Source organism: Sinocyclocheilus rhinocerous, unplaced genomic scaffold (assembly GCF_001515625.1).
Source record: "Sinocyclocheilus rhinocerous isolate Xijiao unplaced genomic scaffold, SAMN03320098_v1.1 scaffold1600, whole genome shotgun sequence".
Taxonomy (NCBI): Eukaryota; Metazoa; Chordata; class Actinopteri; order Cypriniformes; family Cyprinidae; genus Sinocyclocheilus; species Sinocyclocheilus rhinocerous.
Genome location: NW_015665129.1, coordinates 2,231,816 through 2,254,321, shown reverse-complemented (window position 1 = coordinate 2,254,321; position 22,506 = coordinate 2,231,816). Strand labels below are relative to the sequence as shown.

Here is a 22,506-nt window from a genome sequence, read left to right as displayed (position 1 = left end):
TTCAGGGGTGTCGAGTCGGGGATGAAGCTATCTGTGAGCAGCGCTCTGGAGTTTTCTTAAGGAAGGAGTGCAGCTTGAGAGATATATAAATGTGTGCGCTCTCTCTCTCTCACACACACAAACTCGCACACAGAGTTCAAACATCTTCACTGGCAAACAGGAAGATGTGTGTGATAATTTGACTTTAAAAGCATTCTGCTTCCAGAAACGAGTGGAAATATCTCTGGCAGGCCTGAGTCTGAGCTCTCAGAAGTACATGCGGTGTATTAATAAGCACCGCTCGCCTGTTCGAATTTACAGAACTACACAAACTGTACAAATAGGGAATCAATAATAGCATTATGCACACAAATACACATATATGAGATTCATACCAGTGTATCAGGATAGGCTGTTAGATCAAAGAATATTCTGTTGATACCATAGCTGCTTGGTAAAAGATTATGGGCAGTTTTTGAGACTAAAGATCATCTGTAAGTTCCTTTAAATATTTAAAACAAACTTTGAAAAAGTTACACTTACACTTTCACAAGATTACAGAAAATATATCAAAGTCACATCGCATCTGCAGACTATCTATATTTGTACCCTGAAAAACATTCATCCCTGACAGTGAAATTTGCTTGGTTAAAAGTGAGGGAAAACAACACGAAACAGCACGAAATTGTATAGGTTAGGTTATTTATCTTTAAACTCAGCCTTCACATTGTATGCAAGCAGCTTTTCTGAGATAGCCTGACCCTGTCAAGACTGACAAGAAAGTCAAAGAAGCAAGAAACAAATCTTTTACTGAATACTGGAGTCTCCCTGCTCAACAAACTCATATTTCCAATCCTGTCAGTTTACTGTACAGTATGTGAAGTTGGGCAGTATTTTTTAGTGCAAAAACAGACCTTTTCCTCTATCTAGGCATCTGATCATGACTGATTCTGACAGAGAGCCTTTAAATTGCATTTTCATTTTAAAGGTGTAACATGAATTATACAGAACGGTGGTTTACCAAAGAGCATAATCAGAATAGCCTCATCCCCCAAACTACCATTTCAAAGTCGCTGCTCATTTGCTTTTATCTTTGCCGGTACTGCTTTCTCATGACCTGTGGTGTCTTTCTGATGTGGTTTTCCCATAAATGGAAAAAGTAATTGTAAGACATGTATCAGCATCAATTATCAGCATCAAAACTTTAACATCAGAAACTCACCATATAAAAAAAAAATCTAAATAATCTCAAACTATTTTCTTTAAATGAGGCTATTCTTCATTCCAGTGATTTGGACTTGATAGCGACATCTATTGGCATGAATGTATTAGATTTGTTTGTTAACTGCTGTCACCAAAGTTGTATGCTAAATGTTTGTTTTGTTCATTTTTGTTTTTCTCTTTCTCAGGAACATCAACAAAATGGACATTCTTGGATTCAATCATAAATATTTTCATGCATTTTTCATGTGTCTGGAAACATGATTGGATTGCTGTCGCTGTGACATTTTGTGTTCGTGTTTGGCGCTTGATGTTCCTGCATTTATTCTAAAATTGATACGAGGTAAATGTATTTCTGTTGTTAATATTAATATATGATGTGGCTGGATTATTCATCTCATGTGAGTGTACATAATTTTATGGCAGCGGCTATTTGCGATAGATGCTATTTACACTAACGTTAAGTGCAAATAGCGATAGATTCTATTTACATAAAGTGAAAATAGCAGTATTTTCTTAGTGATATGCTATTTACACTAAGTGCAAATAGCGATAGATTCTATTCACACTATAGCAGTATTTTCTGCTATTTCTACTACTAATTGCAAATAGTGGCAAATAGCTGCACCTCAGTATTGTAGTACATTGTAAAACAGCATGCAATAATAACGTATTGAGTGTAAATGATCATTTTTATTAGAATTATTAAATGGATGCTGCCTTATTGGGACAATAAAGCCATCCCTACACTTACCCTAACCCTGCCCGATACTATTTTAAACTTTTCGATTATTTCCTTCATTTTTTTATTGAAAACAAATGCCTTTCCGATGTGATAAGAGATGTGAAAAGGGAGAAGAATGAGTTCGGCAAAAGGTGGATTCGAACTCGAGTTGCTCGTGTCATAAAGAATGTGTCATGCACTTTATCATCTACTTCACTTAAGCCATTGATTGACAGCCGTCTTCTGTTATGTTGTCCAGCCCAGCCACACACTGGTGGGTGGAGTTAGTGCAAATAGCCTCTGCCAACAAGGCAGGCTATTTGCACTTAGTGTAACACTCCATAATTGTATTCATATTTTTCAAAATTGCTGTTAATTTCTTCATGTGCAAAACCTTTTTAATTAGCAAAAAAGTAAAAGTGGACCTTTAATTTACTTAGAAAAAAAGTGCATATTTATTGGAAAAATAATGGGAAAAATTATGGAATGGAAAAACTGCTAAAGAGTGACAAGAGACTGAACAACAAATTAAAAAACAACAAAAACAACATATTTTTCTTATTTCAAAATCAACATTTACAGCATGACTATAATTATCTTCAGTGCATGCCCATTTCTCTAGTAAAAACAAAGAACATTAAGACAAGACATCTTGCATGCTGTTTACTGTAAGGTCCTCCATCATTTACATGCTTGTTATATTTAGGATCATCTCACATGTGCCAACATGAAACAGACCTTAAATAATTGCTCTATAAGCTCATGATTTTTCATCAAATGTTTGGACAGATTGATAGCGTCCATTGATTTGAGCTTCATAATACAATTCAATTATGCATTTTCAAGTCACACCCAAGACAATCTGATAAAGACATTCAGATGCTCCCGGTGTCCCTCCACCATTACCAATTCATCATGCGGTTCACACGCACGCTAACAGTCACACTTGTTTTTCCATAAATTCAAACATAACTCTGGGCTCGTCAGTGGGATGAGATCTCCCGAGCCGACAATCAGAGGAGCAAATTCAATTATGAGCAGCATGTTGAAAAATCCCATTCTCGCTCTGACCCAGACAAGCTGTTGTGTTGCCAGGATGAACTTTGTAGGATAACTTCAGCTGGTTTGATAATTGGATTTTCAGCCATGAAAAATAAGGATGACATTTGTGTCAGGGGCAGGAGATTGCGATTAAATGTGTTGGTATTTGCTTCACTAGTAGATCCTGCTGGGTAAAGATCTTTTAAATATTGCACACGGAATTAAAAAAAATCACTTTGGGGTAATAAAAAATGAGTAAATAAAATATCAAGGCCCTCAGCTATTATATGAATCATGGTGAGAGTATTTCTGTTATTTTTAGATATAAATAAAATTATACATTTCCTTAGTGCGGTTTTCTCACCTGTAGGCAACACTATCAACAGCATGCAAAAATACCTGATAACCCACTGGGGATAAAATGGGTGTAAAGTTTTCACTCAGAAATTGCTAGTAAATTTCAAAAACAATTGCAATGAAATGGCAAGTGACACATTGAATTAAAGTAGAAAGACTATTTTCTTGTAAAACAGTTCAGTAATCATTGTTTTATTTACAACTTCAAAAAATCATTTTTACAGTGTGTATACACTCTTAAAAATAAAGGTGCTTAAAAGGTTCTTCACAGCGATGCCACAGAAGAACCATTTTTGGTTCTACAATGAACCATTCAGTCAAAGGTTCTTTAAAGTGCCCCTATTATGGATTTTTGAAAATGACCTTTGATGCAGTGTGTAACACAGCTTTAAGTGAATGAAAACATAGTGCAAAGTTTTAAATCTGAAAGTGCACGGTGCATTATTGTCTCTCAAAAGAAAAAACAACATTAACATGAAACATTAACATATTGCCAATGCCCGCCCACTTGTTGGTCTTTTCGCATTGGTCTGAATGAAAATGCAAATTCATTCTTTGCCACTAGGTGCCGCTTTTGGAGCGGTAAAAATAGCGGTTTCCCGGTAAGGGGCCATTCACACAGAATGCGTGTTTCCATTCCAATGAGCTACTTTTCCATTGTTTTTCTATGTAAACATGCGCTTGATGGACGTGCATGACCGTTACGCTCGCGTCTCGCACATGAGTGCCGCGTTTTTAAGATGCCGTGTCAAGTTAAAAGAATTTCAACTTTTACACGCAGTGCCGCTCATCAATGTCAGTTCCAAAAGTAGTGGACCAATCAGAAGAACTCGGAGGCGGGGCAAGCGTTGCGAGCTTCTGTTTACAGTAGCAAGTTGGCATGACAACTGTTTTATTTGACGGCAACATGGCGGAGGACGAAGTGCTCATAGTGGTTGTGTCCGGATACCCTGAATTATATAACATTCCTTGTTGCTTGTTCCTTAAAAAAAGAGCTTGGAGAGAAATATCTATCTAGCCATCTAGCTTCAGCTCTTGAACAAGCCGATGGTATTCCCCGTATTTATGTCTGCATGGAGGATGGAGTGAACCCAAACAGATCTCTGTCCTTTTGTTCTCTGAGCAGCAACACCATTTTTATCGATGTCAAATGCCATAACCAGTGCAATTATTTTCTTTTTTTCCATGTCAAAATTCGTATCTATCAATTCTGCTGTTTGGCTATTTCTATTATTTCCGTTATTGTCCTTATTGCATCACGTCTCAAAAGCGTGTCTCGAGACCCTCGCGTTCTACGCTGGTCTTTAAAAAAAAAAAACATTCCTGAGCGCTGCATCTCGTGTTTTTAGACGCAAAGACACGTTCTATGTGAATGGCCCCTAACGCTGTACACAAAGCAGCCCTGCGCTCACAAGCGCTGCTTTATCAGTCATTACAGGCATGATGAAATGATAATGAGACAAATCGGACCAATCACCGCAGATTAGCGCCACGCAAAGGAGGGGTTTGGAAAAATGAATCGTTGAGCGAATCGTTTGGGAGTCGTTGAGCAAGTAAGGTAAAAATAAATGCATGTTATCAGACAATGAAAGTGTTTTTTGACCTTGCATGCATGTCAACCTGTTGTGGTGGACTCACAAAACCATATGAACCTTTCATTACCCATAATAGGGGCACTTTAACGAACCATCTCTTTCTTATACAATCTGAAGAACCTTCTTTCCCTTTCAGTCGGTCACTCTCGACGTCACGTCGGATGACCGACGAATTCGACTGCGATCTGGCATCTACGGGGGTCTTCCCGGCGGGAAGAGCACCAATCGACGAACAGGTTCCACTTCAGCCTGTAAGCGTGTCTGGTAGACGGGGCTCTAGCTGACGTGATGGTGTTTACTACCGCTGGAGGTAGCCCACCTAGAACCTCCGCGTCCCGTCCAGGGACCACAAGTGGAGATTCCACAAGTCTGGACGCGGGTGCCAGAGGGTGCCCCCTCTCTGAGAAAGGAGATCCCTCCTCAGAGGAATTTGCCAAGGAGGGGCTGTCGCGAGGAGCATCAGTTCGGGGAACCAAGTCCGACTGGGCCAATATGGCGCTACCAAGAGGACCTGATCAGCGTCCTCCTTGACCTTGCACAGTGTCTGTGCGAGAAGGCTCACTGGGGGAATCGCATATTTGCGTAGGCCCCGAGGCCAGCTGCACGCCAGTGCGTTCGTGCCGAGGGCTCCCTCGGCCAGGGAGTAAAACAACTGGCAATGGGACGTGTCCGGGGAGGCAAACAGGTCTACCTGAGCGTCCCCAAAGCGTCTCCAAATCAGCTGGACTGTCTCGGGGTGGAGTCGCCATTCTCCCGGAAGGGCGGGCTGACGTGAGAGCTCGTCGGCTGCACGATTGAGCTCGCCTGGGACATGAACGGCGCGAAGCGACCTCAGATGCTTCTGACTCCAGAGGAGGAGATGGCGGGCGAGTTGCGACATGCGACGGGAGCGTAGACCGCCCTGGTGGTGTACGCAACGGTCGCAGTGCTGTCCGTACGGACCAGTACGTGCTTGTCGTGCCAGCCATACTGCTTGCAACTCGAGGCACTGCGGGGCGGGGTGCGCGTGGCGAAACACGCACGCCAACTGTCATTGGCTTGTTTAGTTTACACTCGAAGGTGATTGGGCTCTCGGGCGAGATCCCAATTCGTCAGTCACGACTGACGTAACGTAGAACGTGACTGACTGAAAGGGAACCGAGACGTTCACCACAAAGAACCTTTTGTGAAACAGAAAGGTTCTTCAGATGTTAAAGGTTCTTTATGGAACCATTTAGACAAAACAGGTTCTTCTATGGCATCGTGAAGCACCTTCATTTTTAAGAGTGTATGCTGAGATTTTGAAGTAATCAACAGAGACAAGCTGAGGAGACAACAGATACAAAAGCTGAAAAATAAGGTAAGCAGCTTTTTTTTATCAAATATTTTTCAAGTATACCAATTGTCTCTGTTTTAAAAATTATTTTTTGGTGTTGGTCCATCATAGATAAAAAACATAGACTGTCAATGGACACTGATTGGCAATATGGCAAATGTAGTATATCCGGGAAATTATTTATTCTACACACCTGCAGAACGAAGGTACTTCAGCAGCGGTTGAGAACCACTGAATTCAGTACAGGAACTTGGACACAGTTTATGACACAAATAATGCTGTTTATTCATAAAAATTAATCTACTTCCTTTTACCATTAACCCACTTCCTGAAATAGATACTCTCCATTCACACTCGCAAGTGTTCCAAGGACAGATATTGCTTCTGGCGGCCAGTGTCCTACATTATGCCATTATGTAAACTCAAAAGATGAGGAGGAGAGGAAACAGACCCAAATCAAAGAAAAAAATAAGATACATACAGGCTTATAGAAAACTGATAACTGACAGCAAAGCCAAGCACCTGATAAAGGCCCACACAGAAAGGATGTGATGTCACAGATGGGTTTAGGTTTCATGTTTGCTCATGAACATTTGCAATCTGCCTTTGGCAAAACCAGACCTCAAAAGAAATTTTAATAATGGAATACTCATTTTAAATTTTCAAAAATCTTTAAAACCCCATCACTTATAGCCGCAATCACATTTTGCATGGCAACTGAATATTAAGCATCATTTTTCACAATCTACCCTCCATATGAAATTACTTTTGTGGTACTAATGTATTGAACAGTTAAGATAGAAATTTATAAAATGTGTGCATTTGCAATAAATTAGCCTACTGCTCATTTTTGGCTAAATAGATCAAATATAAATATTCATGAAGCCATCATTGGTCAACATAAAATAATGCTGAAAATGAGCCATGAGAATGAGAGACTCACTGAGGCTAAGTACCTCATTCACTCACTCAGACAGTTCGGCAGTGGACTGAAGTCACACGGCTCATTTCTTCAAACCCCTCTCTGCCTCCCCTTCATGGGCCGGTAATTGAAAGTGAGAAAATTGGGTTTTAAAACATTTATTTTTGCTGTTGACGGACAGATAATCACTATATCTTCCTTCTAAATCAGTCCCAGCTCATAAAGCTGTATGATCTGGCACTTCTCAGTTTCAGAGGTGATAGGGGACAATGTCAATATATTATATCAAACATGCTGATCTGGAAGTGTTTGGATGATGAGGAAGCACTGAAATGGAGGTTTTAGGGTACGGGCCAAACAAGATGAGGTAGAAAATAATAATTAGCCTAATAACGTTTGAAATCATGTCAGAGATAATGTACAGTCAACTGCAGGGCTACTATAGTAAACTAAAACCATAAAACAATTTGTGGTCCTTCAAATCAACTTCAACTAAAAGAAAGTATGGTAACACTTTCTATGAAGCCCATATTTATAATACATTTTAAGGGTATTCCTAATGCATTATAAAAAACGTATAATATGTTCTTACACAAAATAATGTTCTTTTTAGCAGCATCATATGACCCCTTTAAGGTTAGGGTAGGTAGAATGTTTACATACTTGCAAAGTTAGTTATAGTCAGTTTGTCTGTTGGGGACCCATCAAAATAAAGTGTTTGCATATATTTAGCAGACATATGTATACATATGTATGGAGTATACTACTAATACTCCAATGACTGCTAGTTGACATGTAGTTGCAGAGTTACTTATCAACAGCTGTCTAAAGGGTACCATCAAAATAATCAAACTGATATTACAATAAAAATAGTTCAAAGCAAATGTGTCAGATTACACATTCATCTGATCTGATATCTGATCTTATGGCTGTTTGAGAAACAAATATTATTATTATTATTATTACTATACTTATAAGTGGTCTTTAATTGCTTTAAGTAAAGTAGCATAAGAAAGATGGCAAGATATGAGACTTATAATACATTATAACTATGAGAAATGTAATCCATTGTAACTTAAGTGGATGCAACATGTTCACTGTGTGTTATAAATAATCATACTCTTAAAAGCTATAACCACAAATAAGTAAATATTATAATGCATTAAAACTGTTCTTATGAATATTCATAAGATGATATAACATATTATAAGGTTTTTTATAATGCATTATGCATCCATTATAATGCCTTAAGAATACCCTTATAATATATTATAAATATGGGCTTCATAGAAAGTGTTACCGAAAGTATTTTATTTAGTTTATTTTGATGTACTAAAATAACTAAAACAAAAACTTGGAATAAAAATGAATGACAACAATATAGACATAAAAAAACACTACACATATACTACAATTTTAACTGAAATAAAAATAAAAAAATAAAAATATATAAAATGTATAAAATGTGTGTGTATATGTATATATACACTGAAACAATTTTTTCATTCATCCAATTGAAAAAAATTAGGGTACCGTGGAGTAGCTACTGCAAAGGCTCTGTCACCTTTAAACTTAAGTCGTGACCGTGGGACATATAAAAGAGCTTTATTAGCAGATCTGAGGGACTTAGGAGCAGAATTAAATGAGATAAGATCAGAAATGTATGATGGGGCTTGTATATTAAGTGCTTTAAAAACAATCAACAAAATTTTGAATTGAATTCTAAAGGAAACAGGAAGCCAGTGGAGCGATGCTAAAATTGGAGTGATATGATCACGTTTTTTTGCACCAGTTAACAATCTGGCTGCTGCATTCTGGACCATCTGCAAACGAGCCAGTGAAGATTGGGGAAGACCTAGGTATAAGGAATTACAGTAGTCCAATCGTGATGTGATAAATAAATGAATAACTTTTTCCAAGTCTTGAAAGGAAAGTGTTGATTTAAGTCTAGAAATGATTAATGAAATGATTCTCAATTGATAATAGCTGTTTTTAACAACTGAGCTAAATTTGCTTTTCAAGGCAAAGCTCAGAGTCAAAAATAACACCTAAATTGATGGATACTGAAATAACCCTGGGCCGCTGCAGCTACTCGCATAACTGATTTATGCATCTACTCATCGTAAACCAGCGTTATTTTAGTATAACTGAGATACTATTATAGTTTTCACTAATATTTTAAATTCATTTTTATTTTTACATTTCCAGTTTTCATTTTCATTTTTAGTTAAGTTTAGGTTTTAGTCATTTTGTTTTGTGCTTTTGTCATTTGTATTAGTTGTTGTTGTTGTTTTTTAGTTTTTATTATTTTCTGTTTTTAGTCATTTTCTTTTTATTTATTTTGGCACATCAAGTTAAACTAAATAAAACTAGCAGAACTAAGCTGAAATAAAATAATTTTTAGTAGAGTTTTATTTTCTTCATGAAATAAATGTTTAATGGCTTCAGTTTTAGTAAACTATTATAACCCTGTCTCAGACAAATATTATATTTTGATAGCTTTTTCTCCTAATAATTCCATGTAAAAACAAAACTGTCAAACACTAAAAAACATAATTTACTCTGCAGAGAAAATAAACAGAAGCCCTCATTACTGAACATTTAAAAAAATATATATATTCTCAAAAAGCCCACACTGTCAAAACATTGATTAATGTTGACAGGCAAAGATGGTTACACTATGGAAGCGGTTACAAACCATGAAATGTAGAGATGCTCACACTGTTGAACATTTACTAACACTGTTCATTTCTGCTTCATGAATGCCAATGATCTGTTTCATACATTTCTGTGACAGCTTGTGATCACATGCGTATTCAGAACAAGAAATGAACAAAGTATGAAATGTGTGCATACCGACCCACTGACTCACATCAGACATTTCTGGTCATGTAGCACCGTCTTGCTCGGCTTTTCTGCAATTTAATGAGTCTGTTACAGTCTCTTTCCAAGATACAGTCAGTTTTATTGACACAGCAATTTGTGAAAAGACTCTATAGTGGGAAGGAAGATTACAAGTAAAGACTGTGGCAGATCATTTAAATGAAAAGTTCACTCAAAAATCAAACTTCTGTCATTATTTACTCACCCTCATGTTGTCTCAAATCCATATGATTTATTTCTTCTGTGCAACAAAAAAAGTGATTATTTGCTCAAATCAGTGTGGACTACTTTAATACATTTTATGATACTTTTGCATACCTTTGGAAGCTTGAGAAGCTCCAGTCACCAATAATTGTGACTGCATAATAATAATAATAATAAAAAAAACAGCACATTATTAAAAAAAATCTATTTGTTTTCTACAGACAACAATGGTCAAGTTCAGAATAACAGACGGGTGAGAAAGGATGGCTAAATGCTTCAATCAGGCCAAGATAATTTTTATAATTACAAAAAAACGTAACACCTCTGTTCCTTCAATATTATGTCCAACCTTGTTAATACTTTTCTGTCACAGAGATTCATCTGCAGCATTTTTATTAGCAGACAGTGACTATTGAATACCGCTGGACAGCCTGATTAAAGCTCAATGCTGTGCATAAGCAGTTCCTATCGATTCATTTGGCCAATACTTTAGAGTAACCAGGAGCCAGGAGCTTCCATTGATTCTGTTGATTATATATATATATATATATATATATACATCTTTTGTCAAACTGAAAACAATTACCTGTAATCTTTTCCCTTCCCTGACCCCCTCTGTATTTTTATCTTTAACACAGATGAGCATTCTCTTCCACATTTAAAACAAGCAAGGTTTTAACAAGAACATTAAAGGCACCATCCAGAACATTGAGTACTGCAACAACAACATCAGTAACTGTCAACATCAGGCTAGGAGCTGTGATTCAGAACACTCATCTAAATGCATGGTATCATTTCAGAAAGTCTAACACATAATATTAAATATAGGGATGTAACGATTAACCGGAGCCGGTTGAAAATCGCTTAAAATATGTGACGATTCAAATCGGTTGAGATGCTAAACAAATCATGATTCAATTAGGGGTAGGAGTTTATATGAATGTATGTCTGAGGGGAACTTACTGTCTTTAGAAAAGTTTAGATATTTTTTTCTTATTTCAATTTCACAAAGAAACGTGCAGCATTTTGCCAAGCAATAATAAAATGACAAATTTAATTCATAATTTGTCTTAAATCTCATTTTGTTAAAAAAAAAAGCGCGAATCGAATCGTGAAATCAAAATCATGAATCGAATTGAATTGTGAGTTGAGCGAATCGTTACATCCCTATTAAATATAGAATGGTTGTTAATTGAGTTGTTAATGAGGGGACATGCTATTATTTTTTTTTATTATTTTTACTTTTTTGTTGTTGTTGTTGCAGGAAGCCAGTTAAAACAAGTTATTGCAACTTTTCATCTCACAGTTCTGCCTTTTTGGTGCAAATCTAAGTTTATATTTTGCAACTGCAAGTAACCATGTTGGAATTATTTTTTCTAAAAATTGTGAGTTTATATCTTGAAATTCTGAGTTTATATCTCACCATTCTGACCCCCCAAACCCCCGCCCCCCCAAATTGTGAGAAATGTTTTTTTTTTTTCATGGCAGAAACAAGTTTCCATAGAGTTTAGCTGAATAGCATGTCTCAGTTATCTGAGTTGCAAAAATTAGTGAATTAATTATTGAAATAATAATTTTAAATAATATATAATAATAAAAAATTTTAAAACAAACAACATTTTAAAAAAAATTACATTATGTTTTGCAATTTGTTCGCTGCTTTCTTCAGACTGATTTGTTACGTGTCATTTCTAGCTCAGGTGATGGTTTAGAAAAACTTAGATGTCGAACATGAGTGTCATGAGCAAATATGGCAGATTGTAGACTTTTTTTGAGTATAAGACTTTGAAAGAACTGAAGAATTGGTCATATTTTATGTGGCACCTGTTGCTTTGTTTCTGTCTCCTCCTCTGTCTTCATTAATTGCTTATTGACACGTGTGTGCTTTAGCATGAAATCTCCTAATTGGTTTATTGGGCTCGTTAGAAACACAATTTACCCACAATCCAAAGTGAAGTGGCTGTATTGACCTCAGCATTGAATCCAGACATCCATCATAAAAATAATACATTGAACCTGAATATGTTTCTTATCAGCATTACTCATGATGCATAATTAAAATAGAGTTCTTATGATTTAGAGATCAAAAGATGTATCGGTTTGCCTGAGAGGAAAGTTACATTTAGATTTTTGCATAATTCAAAAGCACACAAATAAACAAAAACAACACCATTTTTTATCCTTTAAATACTGACATTATGATTAAGAGCTTTGATCTTTTCCCTGCAGATAAAATATTTTGGCATAAAATATTTTGATAGGATGATAGCATCTCAGAGCCGCAGAAGTATTTAGATGGGATATCATGTAAATCTGTTAAACCGAGCTCAGTTTATCTGGGGTCGCTGGCTGTTGTGCATTATCAGTCTTCCTTCGTCTGCTCTAACAGTCGTTTAATTCTGCTCCTCTGATTCAGGACGTTGGATCTTATTGGATTCCGGCCTGAGTCTCTCCCGTGTGATCTGTCATGATCAATCGTCACTGCAGCCGTAGGGATAATGAATATAGTTAATGATGGGGACGCCGGTGGAGAATACTGCCTGCCTGTTAACTTATCTAATTAAAACATTGCATCACCAGACAATTAGACTGGCATTGCTCTTTCTTTTCTCAGGCCAAAATCAGAGCCATTGAGGGTCTAAGTCTAATTAGAAAAAGTATTTTCTGCACCATGGGGTGTCCTGCTGAGGTGAAAACACATAAAACACTGTCGATCTGTCCTGTTTGCCCTTAATTTTTTTTTAGGTCACTGGATCCAGAGACAAAGAAAGAGAGCAACTGACAGAATATACAATGTAAAGAAGTATGCAACCATTTTGGATTAAGAGAAAGAGGCTCTTACAAACACTGGCAATTTTATTGCTTTTCTATATATATTTGCAGAAATTGGCAGATAAGTACATTCAGGGGGAATTCACTAAGAATGAATGATGGACTGAAAGACTGAAAGAAATTGAATTGTGTAAGACATAAGTTTCTAAATGTTATTTTCAAAGTGGAAAACAACACTAAATCTAAATAACCCCAATTTCTAAAGTGGGTTTTCGGACAACTTTTCAGTTTATCCGAATTTTCAAGGTACTGAGGTAATGAACGGTGATAAATTGTCTTGTCTTCACACTGGCTTCTCATCACACACCTCTGCATTGGCTTACAGGCAGGCAGCCATATCACCCTGTAGCCCAAGACTGGTTGCCCACTGAAGCTAAGCAGGGCTGAGCCTGGTCAGTACCTGGATGGGAGACCTCCTGGGAAAACTAGGTTGCTGCTGGAAGAGGTGTTAGTGAGGCCAGCAGGGGGTGCTCACCCTGTGGTCTGTGTGGGTCCTAACGCCCCAGTGTAGTGACGGGGACACTATACTGGCTGCCGTCGCATCATCCAGGTGGATGCTGCACACTGGTGGTGGATGAGGAGATACCCCCTGACAATGTAAAGCGCTTTGAGTGCCTAGAAAAGTGCTATATAAATGTAATGAATTATTAATTATTATTATTATTATTACAGTCAGTCCTCTGACACTGGCTTTAGTGTAAATGTAACATAGTCTTAGGTATTTAAGATCTAAATATGTGAATAGGAAACGTGAAAGAAATATGGAAAATTATTATTGATATTACAAAATGTATCCACAAACTAACAAAAACATAAAAACAACTGCGGAGCACGCCACGGAGGCAGCCATCAGCGTCAGCGCCATCTTGGAAGAGACAAGAGTCGGCGCCATCTTGGAAGAGACAAGTCCCATGTTTACCTGTGTTAATTAGTCTGCATAAAAGAATAACCAAAAAGAGTTATTTTGAGTAGGGTTTGCAATTGATGACTTTTTTATTTATTTTATAAATGACTGTTATTAAAATAGTCTGATACTTCTTATCCACTAAAATGCTTCTGATACCAGACGTTAAGATGCCAGTATTCATGGTTGAAAAACAAACTGTTCCTTTTGCTTTGTAGTCCCATCCCTGAAAGAACAACTCTTAATAAACCGGTTCTTTTTAAAAGTGAATCAGACCCAGACCCTATGAATCAGACCCATAGAGCACGGCTGTTTTCAGACCTGTATATCGTTTGCTTTTTTCCAAAACAGGGACTTGTTACAATGTTGCATTTTCCTCTTGGTTCAGTTTCGCTTTCACAAGGCAACATTTCCAAAATGTGTTTATGCAAGATGCATCTCGCATATGAATAAAACTGTCCTCTCATTGGTCAGAGTACACCTTTTTCTTCATAGCTTCATCCATCAAGAAGTTAGCTCTGCGGGTTTTTTGTGAATGTAGGCATCATTACAAGAATGCTGTCCTGACAAAGCCTTGATTCCCGCTCTAACTGGTAAGTCAGTTAGAGCGGGAATCAAGGCTTCTTCTGGACAACATTCTTGTAATGCACCTGTTTCGGAGAAGAGTAATTACACAACAGTTTAAGATGAAGAAGCTCTCTTTGGTTTTCAACTACGATAACTAATGTGCTCACCCACAGAATCAAACACTGCAGCTTTTTACGTAACACATTTCCCATTATAGATTATGATGCAGCTTGATTTGTTGGGCTGGATTGCTTTCTCACCACAATCGAAATGCTCCAGAGTTAGTTTTCAATCTGGCTGAGACCACCTCATTCAGGCGATCTTGGGCCGATTATTTAGGTGCAGGAAAAGAAAACGGAGGAAGAAACTGCACCAGGTTCCAAACAAACACTCCAGATGAGCCAGGTTTGGCGTGTTGTTCATATAACAACATATGCATATAAAAATGTAGATTATGGGTTTTGTCATTTGTATTAAATAATACATACATTAATGTTATTGCTCATTTAACAATGAAATTGCATTTCTGTAATTGCAGGTAGCCTGCTTTACTACTCTACTCTACAATTGTGGAACCGAATAATTGGAACCCAAATCATTAAATTCTTCCCAATTCCTCCCAATTCCCATTCCTACATAAAACACAAACCATTTCCCCTTGTGGATTTTCCAACACATCATTAAGAAACATGTGTTGAGGCCCATACGGTTTCCTCAGATACACCTGTAAGAGAAAAGCTTCAGGAGCTCTACTGGAGAGGTAATTTATGATTGGCTGACCCATTTTGAAACTGCCAGCTTTGATTCTGGTGATGTCTGACATGTAACTCGCTGGAAGTTGAGTCTAGGACCTCAGTGAATACCTGTGAATTATATATGTTCCACTATAACATGAATATGTTGACAGAGATGATACAATAATATAATAAGGCCTAGTAATACAATATGACAACTAGTTTTAAAAATTCAGGAAAATAATTAAACTCTCCTATGTAATTTTAATGTGGTGTGACAGGGAAGCACAACCTAAAAAGCTTGACTTCAGTTCTGAGAATTCCAATCAAGATGGATTTAAATGTCAGTGTTCTGGTCTGGCAGTTAACATGTGCTCTGACATGCTAAGCCTTGGGGCCCATATGTGAAATTCAGGTTTGAATCTCACCCATTAAAAGCAATGGGTTCAGATGGGTACCATTATTCTTATAAAAATGAATAGCCAGACTTTTACTTATTTCTGTTTCTTGACTTATTCGTTTTAAGTTTGACAGAAATAGATAATGTGACCAACATGTACAGCGACCAATCAAAAAGTATACTATATAGTAATATAAATAATGAAATGAATATACTATTAAACATACAAATCTATAAAAAAAGTATTAAAAATAAATAATATACAGTGTGGATCATTTGAATAGATTTTGAAAACAGTTTTGCAGGGGTCAGTTAAGATTCTTTCCTTTTATTCAGTTAAGATTCTTACTCGGTTACAAATTAATTCTGTTTTAAATAAATCCTGTTCTTTTGAATTTTCTATTCATGAAGGAAAAATGTAAGGTTTCCACAAAAATATTACATACACAGCACTGTTTTCAACGGTGATAATAATATGAAATGTTTCTTCACAGAATTTTTTTTTTTTAAATTACATTTTAAAATATATTGAAGTAGAAAACAGTTATTTTAAATGGTAATAATATTTATATAATAATATATAACTAAATAATAAAATATGAAATGGAAAGCCAGCCAAACAGATATGAAGTAGTGGTTTCAGTCAGCACTTGCCACTTTTGTGTTGCATATGCATCAGACAGTGAGCGAACAGACAGTTGGTGGTCCGTGTGCATGTCGTCTGAGGCTGAGACACGTTCCACATCGGCTTCTGTAGAACATCTGCCACAGATGAGTCTGAGAAAAACACTGAAGTTGATGATGTCTGGATGCAGTTACAGCAAAAATCGCCTTTTGCCTTGCTGCTTTCCTGGCATTGTAACATCTGCCGAAGATTCTAGTAAATCCCAGCGGCGTCATAATTCCCACAACACTGCTAGAAACTCTATGAGAATGTCTGAGGTCAGCTGTAAGCCTCTTTCGACCAATCACTTACATATTCTGTAAGAGAAAATGACACATGTAAAGGCCTGCACTGTTTCCCTCAGATTCACCCTCAACCTGCAGGTGCACTGTCACCATGGCAACTGCTGATGCGACGGAGAAGGGCTCACTCCAACTTTTGTGTTACAACACGTCTATTTGAACCAGACAGAATGTGTCACAGGTGTAACATCCGAATAACAATGACTTCCAGGTGTTGAGGATCAAAGGACAGTCAACAGGATCGCAAACTGCAGTGACAGGTTTTCATAAAGTTATCTAAGTGAAGCTTTGCCTGGAACCGGTTGTAATGATGTTAATGCTATAATGTACCCTTCCTGGAGGAACATTGACTTCATTCCCATTTATATCCATGACAACAAGCATCCTTGTGATCCTTAATTGTTAAAACCAATAGTGTTTGTTCGCTCTGGCAATCTGTAGGATGTCTTAATCTGCTCCAGTTCACAGGATTAGAATTTAACAGCTCCTAACCCACCTCGAAATGTCATTAGGACGAGAACCTCTCCTAAAAACATGGCATTTTAAATATATAATGACCCACTCAGACGGGGCAGGCTCAATCTGTTTCGCTGAGAGGAACATGTCATTACGGAGCAGAGACTACATTTTGGTGAAATGTTCTTCATTTTTGCCTCATCCTGCACTTGCTAGCATGAAGATGTTTTTACTGCATTTATGTAATTCTCCAAAGTGGAGGCACGCATCGCTGGCATGTGATGTGATTTCAAGCTCACGACGATAAAACATTCATGTCCCACATCCTCTTAGCTGGGGTTCGGCAGACTGCTCACAAAATCATTACAGAAATATTGTGCTTTGGAAAGAAACTTCTGCTTTTTTACAGCTGACAAAATGCTTCTTATTGTTGATGCTTTTTGCCGTCAATTACATTTTCAAAGACAAAACCTTAAATGCACATTTTTTTATTGTTACACATCATGAATGTCTGTTAAAAAGATTTCTGAATGTCAAATTAGATCTTTCTTGTTAGACATGAAACGATTTGAGCAACATCGGGATGCCAGAAAAGATCAAACACAGGTACGTGCGTTATGTTTTGATGTTCAAGAGATTGAGTTTGTTCACATTCTCTGATTGATAAGTAGTACTGTGTATCCCTGAGTATATTTCAGTCTGCATATATAGAAAAAACCTCAGGCAGACACAGACAGAAAGAAGGAATCAGCCACTAAAGAACACTTGTGGATCTGAAGATGTTAGGTGTGTGAAGGTCATAGGTGACTAATGCACCATCTAAGCTGGAGATCAGTCTGAAATCACCAGCTGGCAATGACACACTTTTTCAAAGTGCAGTGTTTAATCTTGTGACAAAAAAAAAAAAAAATCACAGCTGATAGCTGCAGTTTTTCCTTTGCCACTGAGAAACCTTCATTGTCGGGTTTCACTTTTACATGATGCATTTTATTAAAAGCGAATCTTATGATTTAAATATCATCACACCATCTTGAACTAGGTTGCTAATGATTTAACTTTACTGGAGACAATCTTTAAAAGGTTGCTTTGCAGATTTGCTTTGCAGTTGCTAATTTTAGCTTTCTGTTTGTGCTCAAGCAGTGAAACAGAGTTGGAAAGAAGGTTTGAAAGGGATGGTGAATCAATGCAGAATCTTGTTAGGGGAAGATAGACAGGACAAGATTGAAGTGGGATTGTGAAGTTACTTTTTCACGATCTATGACCCCGGAAAACAGCTGTTGCAATTCGCCCCCTAGTGGCAGTCTTATGAGCGTTTTGCTGTGAAGCTTCCATGATTCTGTTTATGCCTTCAGTAAAGGATTACAACACAGATCATTTACCCTGTATTTATTGGGTTGCTTTGAAAAAATGGATTTACAAAAGGTACACTATTTATACCTAATTTACCCATAAATGGTACATACAGTAGTACCCAAACGGTACATTTTAGTAGAGTGCAAAGCCCCAGTGACAGCTTTCGTACCTTCTTTTTCTGATGTGGATGATGGGATGTCCTACAGTGAGTACAGTGTTAAACAATATATATATATATATATATATATATATATAAATTTCCATCTCACAAACAAGGTCTTGGAGGATGGTGCACATCGTGTAGTCAGACTGGATCTATTATATTTATGCATTTGGCAGATGCTTCTATCCAAAATGACTGATCCACTTTTGATCTGACAACCACAGTGGGTTAGAACTCATTGAAAATGAATGATTTCATCTGTCGTTTGTCATAAACAGTGAAAAGGCGTGTTGAGTGCAGGATGAGAATGAGACTTGGCAAGAGTGAAGAAGGACAGTGAAACTGGACAAAAGTGGGGAGGGAGATGGAGACATGACAGCAATGGAGATAAAGAGTGAGACAAGGTAAGAGTGGAGGAGGAAAATGAGATAAGACAGGAGTCCAAATGGAGTTTTTTTCTCCATTCCTTCATTTTTAATTGCTCAGTGTCTCTTGAATCTCTCTCGACTATGGTAGCAGTTCTCAAATTACTGTTCAGTTTTGTAAACGCATTCATGCGTGTGTGACACTCCTGCTGTGTGCGAGCCTGTAATGTGGCAGCATTGTTCATTTATTTTGATGTTTTCTTCCAGCCCGAAAGGAAGGAAGAAAAAGGATGCAAATTAAATATGGAAATCAACAACATCCCACTTTTGCCAGCCACTTGTGCTCAAAACACCTATGAAGTCATGTGATATCTCATGTGAGCCCCTTCTCACCTGACATTTTTGTCAACCTGATCTCATAAGAAAAATGTGACCGTGCATACATTTATGCAAAAGCCAAAATACATGCAATGCATTTCACATTTTGCAAAGACATATATAATTTTAAATTATATTTGTTATTTCACAACATTTTTTGTTACTCAAAAAACTCACTCATCAATGCTTGTGCATTTGTGGAGATCCTAGAGAGTCTGTAACTGAAGTGTCGGAGTGGCTGTTCCAGTACTTGCTGAGATTTTACAGTCTCCCTAAGTGCTGACTGGAAAGTGTGGACTGTCAAAAAGGAAATGTCAATAATTCACTTGCAAACAAACGACTCACAGAATCAGCAGAGAAAACAAGTGTAAATTCGGATAAGATGGCACAGAATATATTTGGTTTGAGCTTGCAGCTACATAATTTGTTTGTAGAAAATAAGCATTTGAGGGGAAAAATGCCAAATGATGATGGAAAATGGGAGTTGAAGCAAAGAAGAGTCTGTTTTATTCTTGCATATATAGTCCACCAAAAAGTCCATTCAGTGTTAGAGCCATGTACCTCATTCGTCCAATCAGTGACACTGACAAATATGCAAATTAGAATGTCAACCAGGGTTTCTGAATGTACAGCGTGAAACATCAGTTTATGAATAGGATTAATTGTTAACCCAGGTAAAGTATGAGCAGTGTAAATTGCAAAACAGTTGTGTCCTATTGTGTCCTGGTAAGAAACCAGCTCATAGTCCAATAACCACATAACCAAAGCCAAGATTCCTTGTTATTCCTCAATGTAATAAGCCCTGGGTTATAGTACTTCATTATACTAAATGGAAGATGATACAGCCCTTTTGGACAAACCACTGACCCCGATTTCTGTCACCTGAGTCAGAGCTCTTCTGTCACATACAGAAAAGGCCTGTTTTAATATTCAGCCTGCAGCGTGACAATGTCCATAACCTCAGTGCCACGAATACAGCTCAGGTTATTTTAATTTCTTTGTCGCTCATACTAATTAGATTTCCTGCTCCTCTTTTACAGAGGCGGCTTTTGAATGGCGCTTTGAACTTGGCTCTTCTCTGAGGTGGTACAGGGAGGCTGAAATGATAAGAGACGAAAACCGTAGGATGGTTAAAGAGAACTTCCTCGTGGAGGCGAGCCTTGGGAGATTAGGATCTAAGATGAGCCCTGGCTGTCTCTCACTCGCTCTGTGTATGTGCAGAAGGAAGGAACGGAAGGTCTCATGTGTTGTAAAGGCAAAAACACAGACCTGGAACGAAGCAGATTCTAGATCTCTATATTAAATCATGTGTCTCATAATCATCTAAACTGCTTGCACATAGTCCAACGTAGCCTATAGATGAAGACGGATTGGCTCCCGCAGCATACCTTATCTCCGCATGTGCAAATAAACAGATCAATATGTTACATGTTTCCCATATCATACAGTCATCGTCATACAGTGTTCTCTGGATTTATCAGTATCAGATTTGAAAGAAAATCGCTTGAAATAATATTCAAATGCTTTCCCACCCCCGTCGCTCTCTGTCTTTCTTTATCCATTTAGTCTCTCTCTCTTTCGCTGTCTCTCGATATCTCTCTCTCTCAGTCTGTGTCTTTCTCTCTGGCTCTTGTGAACTTCACAGACCATAAAATCAGCGATTGCATTGCTAGGCAACTAGCATTTGCAAGAAGCAGGCTGGAGTGGAAGCTTCTCAGTGCTTTTTCAAATGTAGAATATGGTCATGGTTGTTAACGAGAGACACACAACATATTCAATCGGAATAAACTGTTCATCTGGCATGCTAAAGTCACGACTTTACACAATTGGAGTTTTATATTACTGTAGTACTCTGGAGTCGTTATGCGTTTTTATGTTCTAGAATAATCTTTAATATCTGGAATCTGAAAGTCACACTTCTGTGCTTAATGCAAAATGTTATTAATACCGAGCAGATATGAGTCACGGTTGACAAGTGCTCTTTGAAAATGTTCATACTGCACAGCATATCCAGAGGGCAGCTTGTAAAAAATAGTGTGCAATACACAAAATTAGTTCTATTCAATTCAAAGAAATATATTCAATTACATCTTGAACTTTGTGTCCAAAATCTGCTATCAACCTGAGGCTACTTGCACACACGGGGACGTGCAGCCACTGAAAATATTACTCATCATTTTCTGGGTTACTAATGTTTTCATCACCTCCTCCTCCAGTGTTTTGAACTCTGGAAAAGTTCCCAGGTACATAAGTTGAACTCAAAATCTGATGATTGTGTTACTGTCCACACAGAGCCTCAATTTTGGATGCATTTTTGAAAGTTTTGTGCTCTTTTGTGGGATGTATTTAAGGACAAACAAAATCAAGGAATTGAAGTGATGAGAAAAAACACTTACAAACCTTTTGTGTAAAATAATACAGTAAACTCACAACAGGTTTCATCAGATTTGCTCATAAATATTAATAAAGTAATGTGAGGCTCACCCATTAGTCTTAACTGATTTGTTGAAAGACACACATTGAACTTCGACATGCCTCTCCAAGTTATAACCCTTGCTATGCCTCAGCATTTGATAAACAGTTGATAAAAAGCACTGAGAAATCCATTTTTGCAAGTGGCTTGGAAGTATATTTATTATTAGCACAAATAAATAATTCACAATTTGCTAAAATCTAAGGCCTACTTTTACTAACTGGCTAATTAGACACAGGTTGTTTATTGGTGTTTCTTCTGTGGGCACTTTTGGCCTTGTGGACATTTAGAAAAATAAACTCTCAAACTTTCACTAGTTTGTTTAATTTATCCACTAACAACATCCATCAGTGTATAAAGTAGGCTAGATGCATCATGTCATTTTTCTGAAACATTGTGAACATTTCCAACACAGCCATTTCCATTTCTGAAATTATGTTTTGTGTTTAACAGAACACTGTGATGAGAACAACATTTTTGGAATGAAATGACTTCCTTGTCTCACCACTTACATAACTAGGATTTAGATAAATATTTACCTTGATGTTCTTTGCACATCACATGTCTCTGTTGTCTCATTGGTCATAAAAGTAACTTTTGAGAAAACTTCATTAGCTGCAAAATTCTTCGTTCGCACAGATCTTGTGCTGCCTGCTTTTTCTAGTCGCATTTTT

The 22,506-nt window shown here is 37.3% G+C and overlaps 1 long non-coding RNA gene across 1 annotated transcript; it reads left to right on the top strand.

Annotated features, from left to right (window-relative positions):
• Positions 1 to 1,402: 1,402 nt before the first annotated feature.
• Positions 1,403 to 20,847, top strand: LOC107731145 (uncharacterized). Its single transcript, XR_001638748.1, has 3 exons — positions 1,403 to 1,543; positions 17,657 to 17,706; positions 20,400 to 20,847. It is a non-coding gene; the product is annotated as an uncharacterized LOC107731145 (long non-coding RNA).
• Positions 20,848 to 22,506: the final 1,659 nt, after the last annotated feature.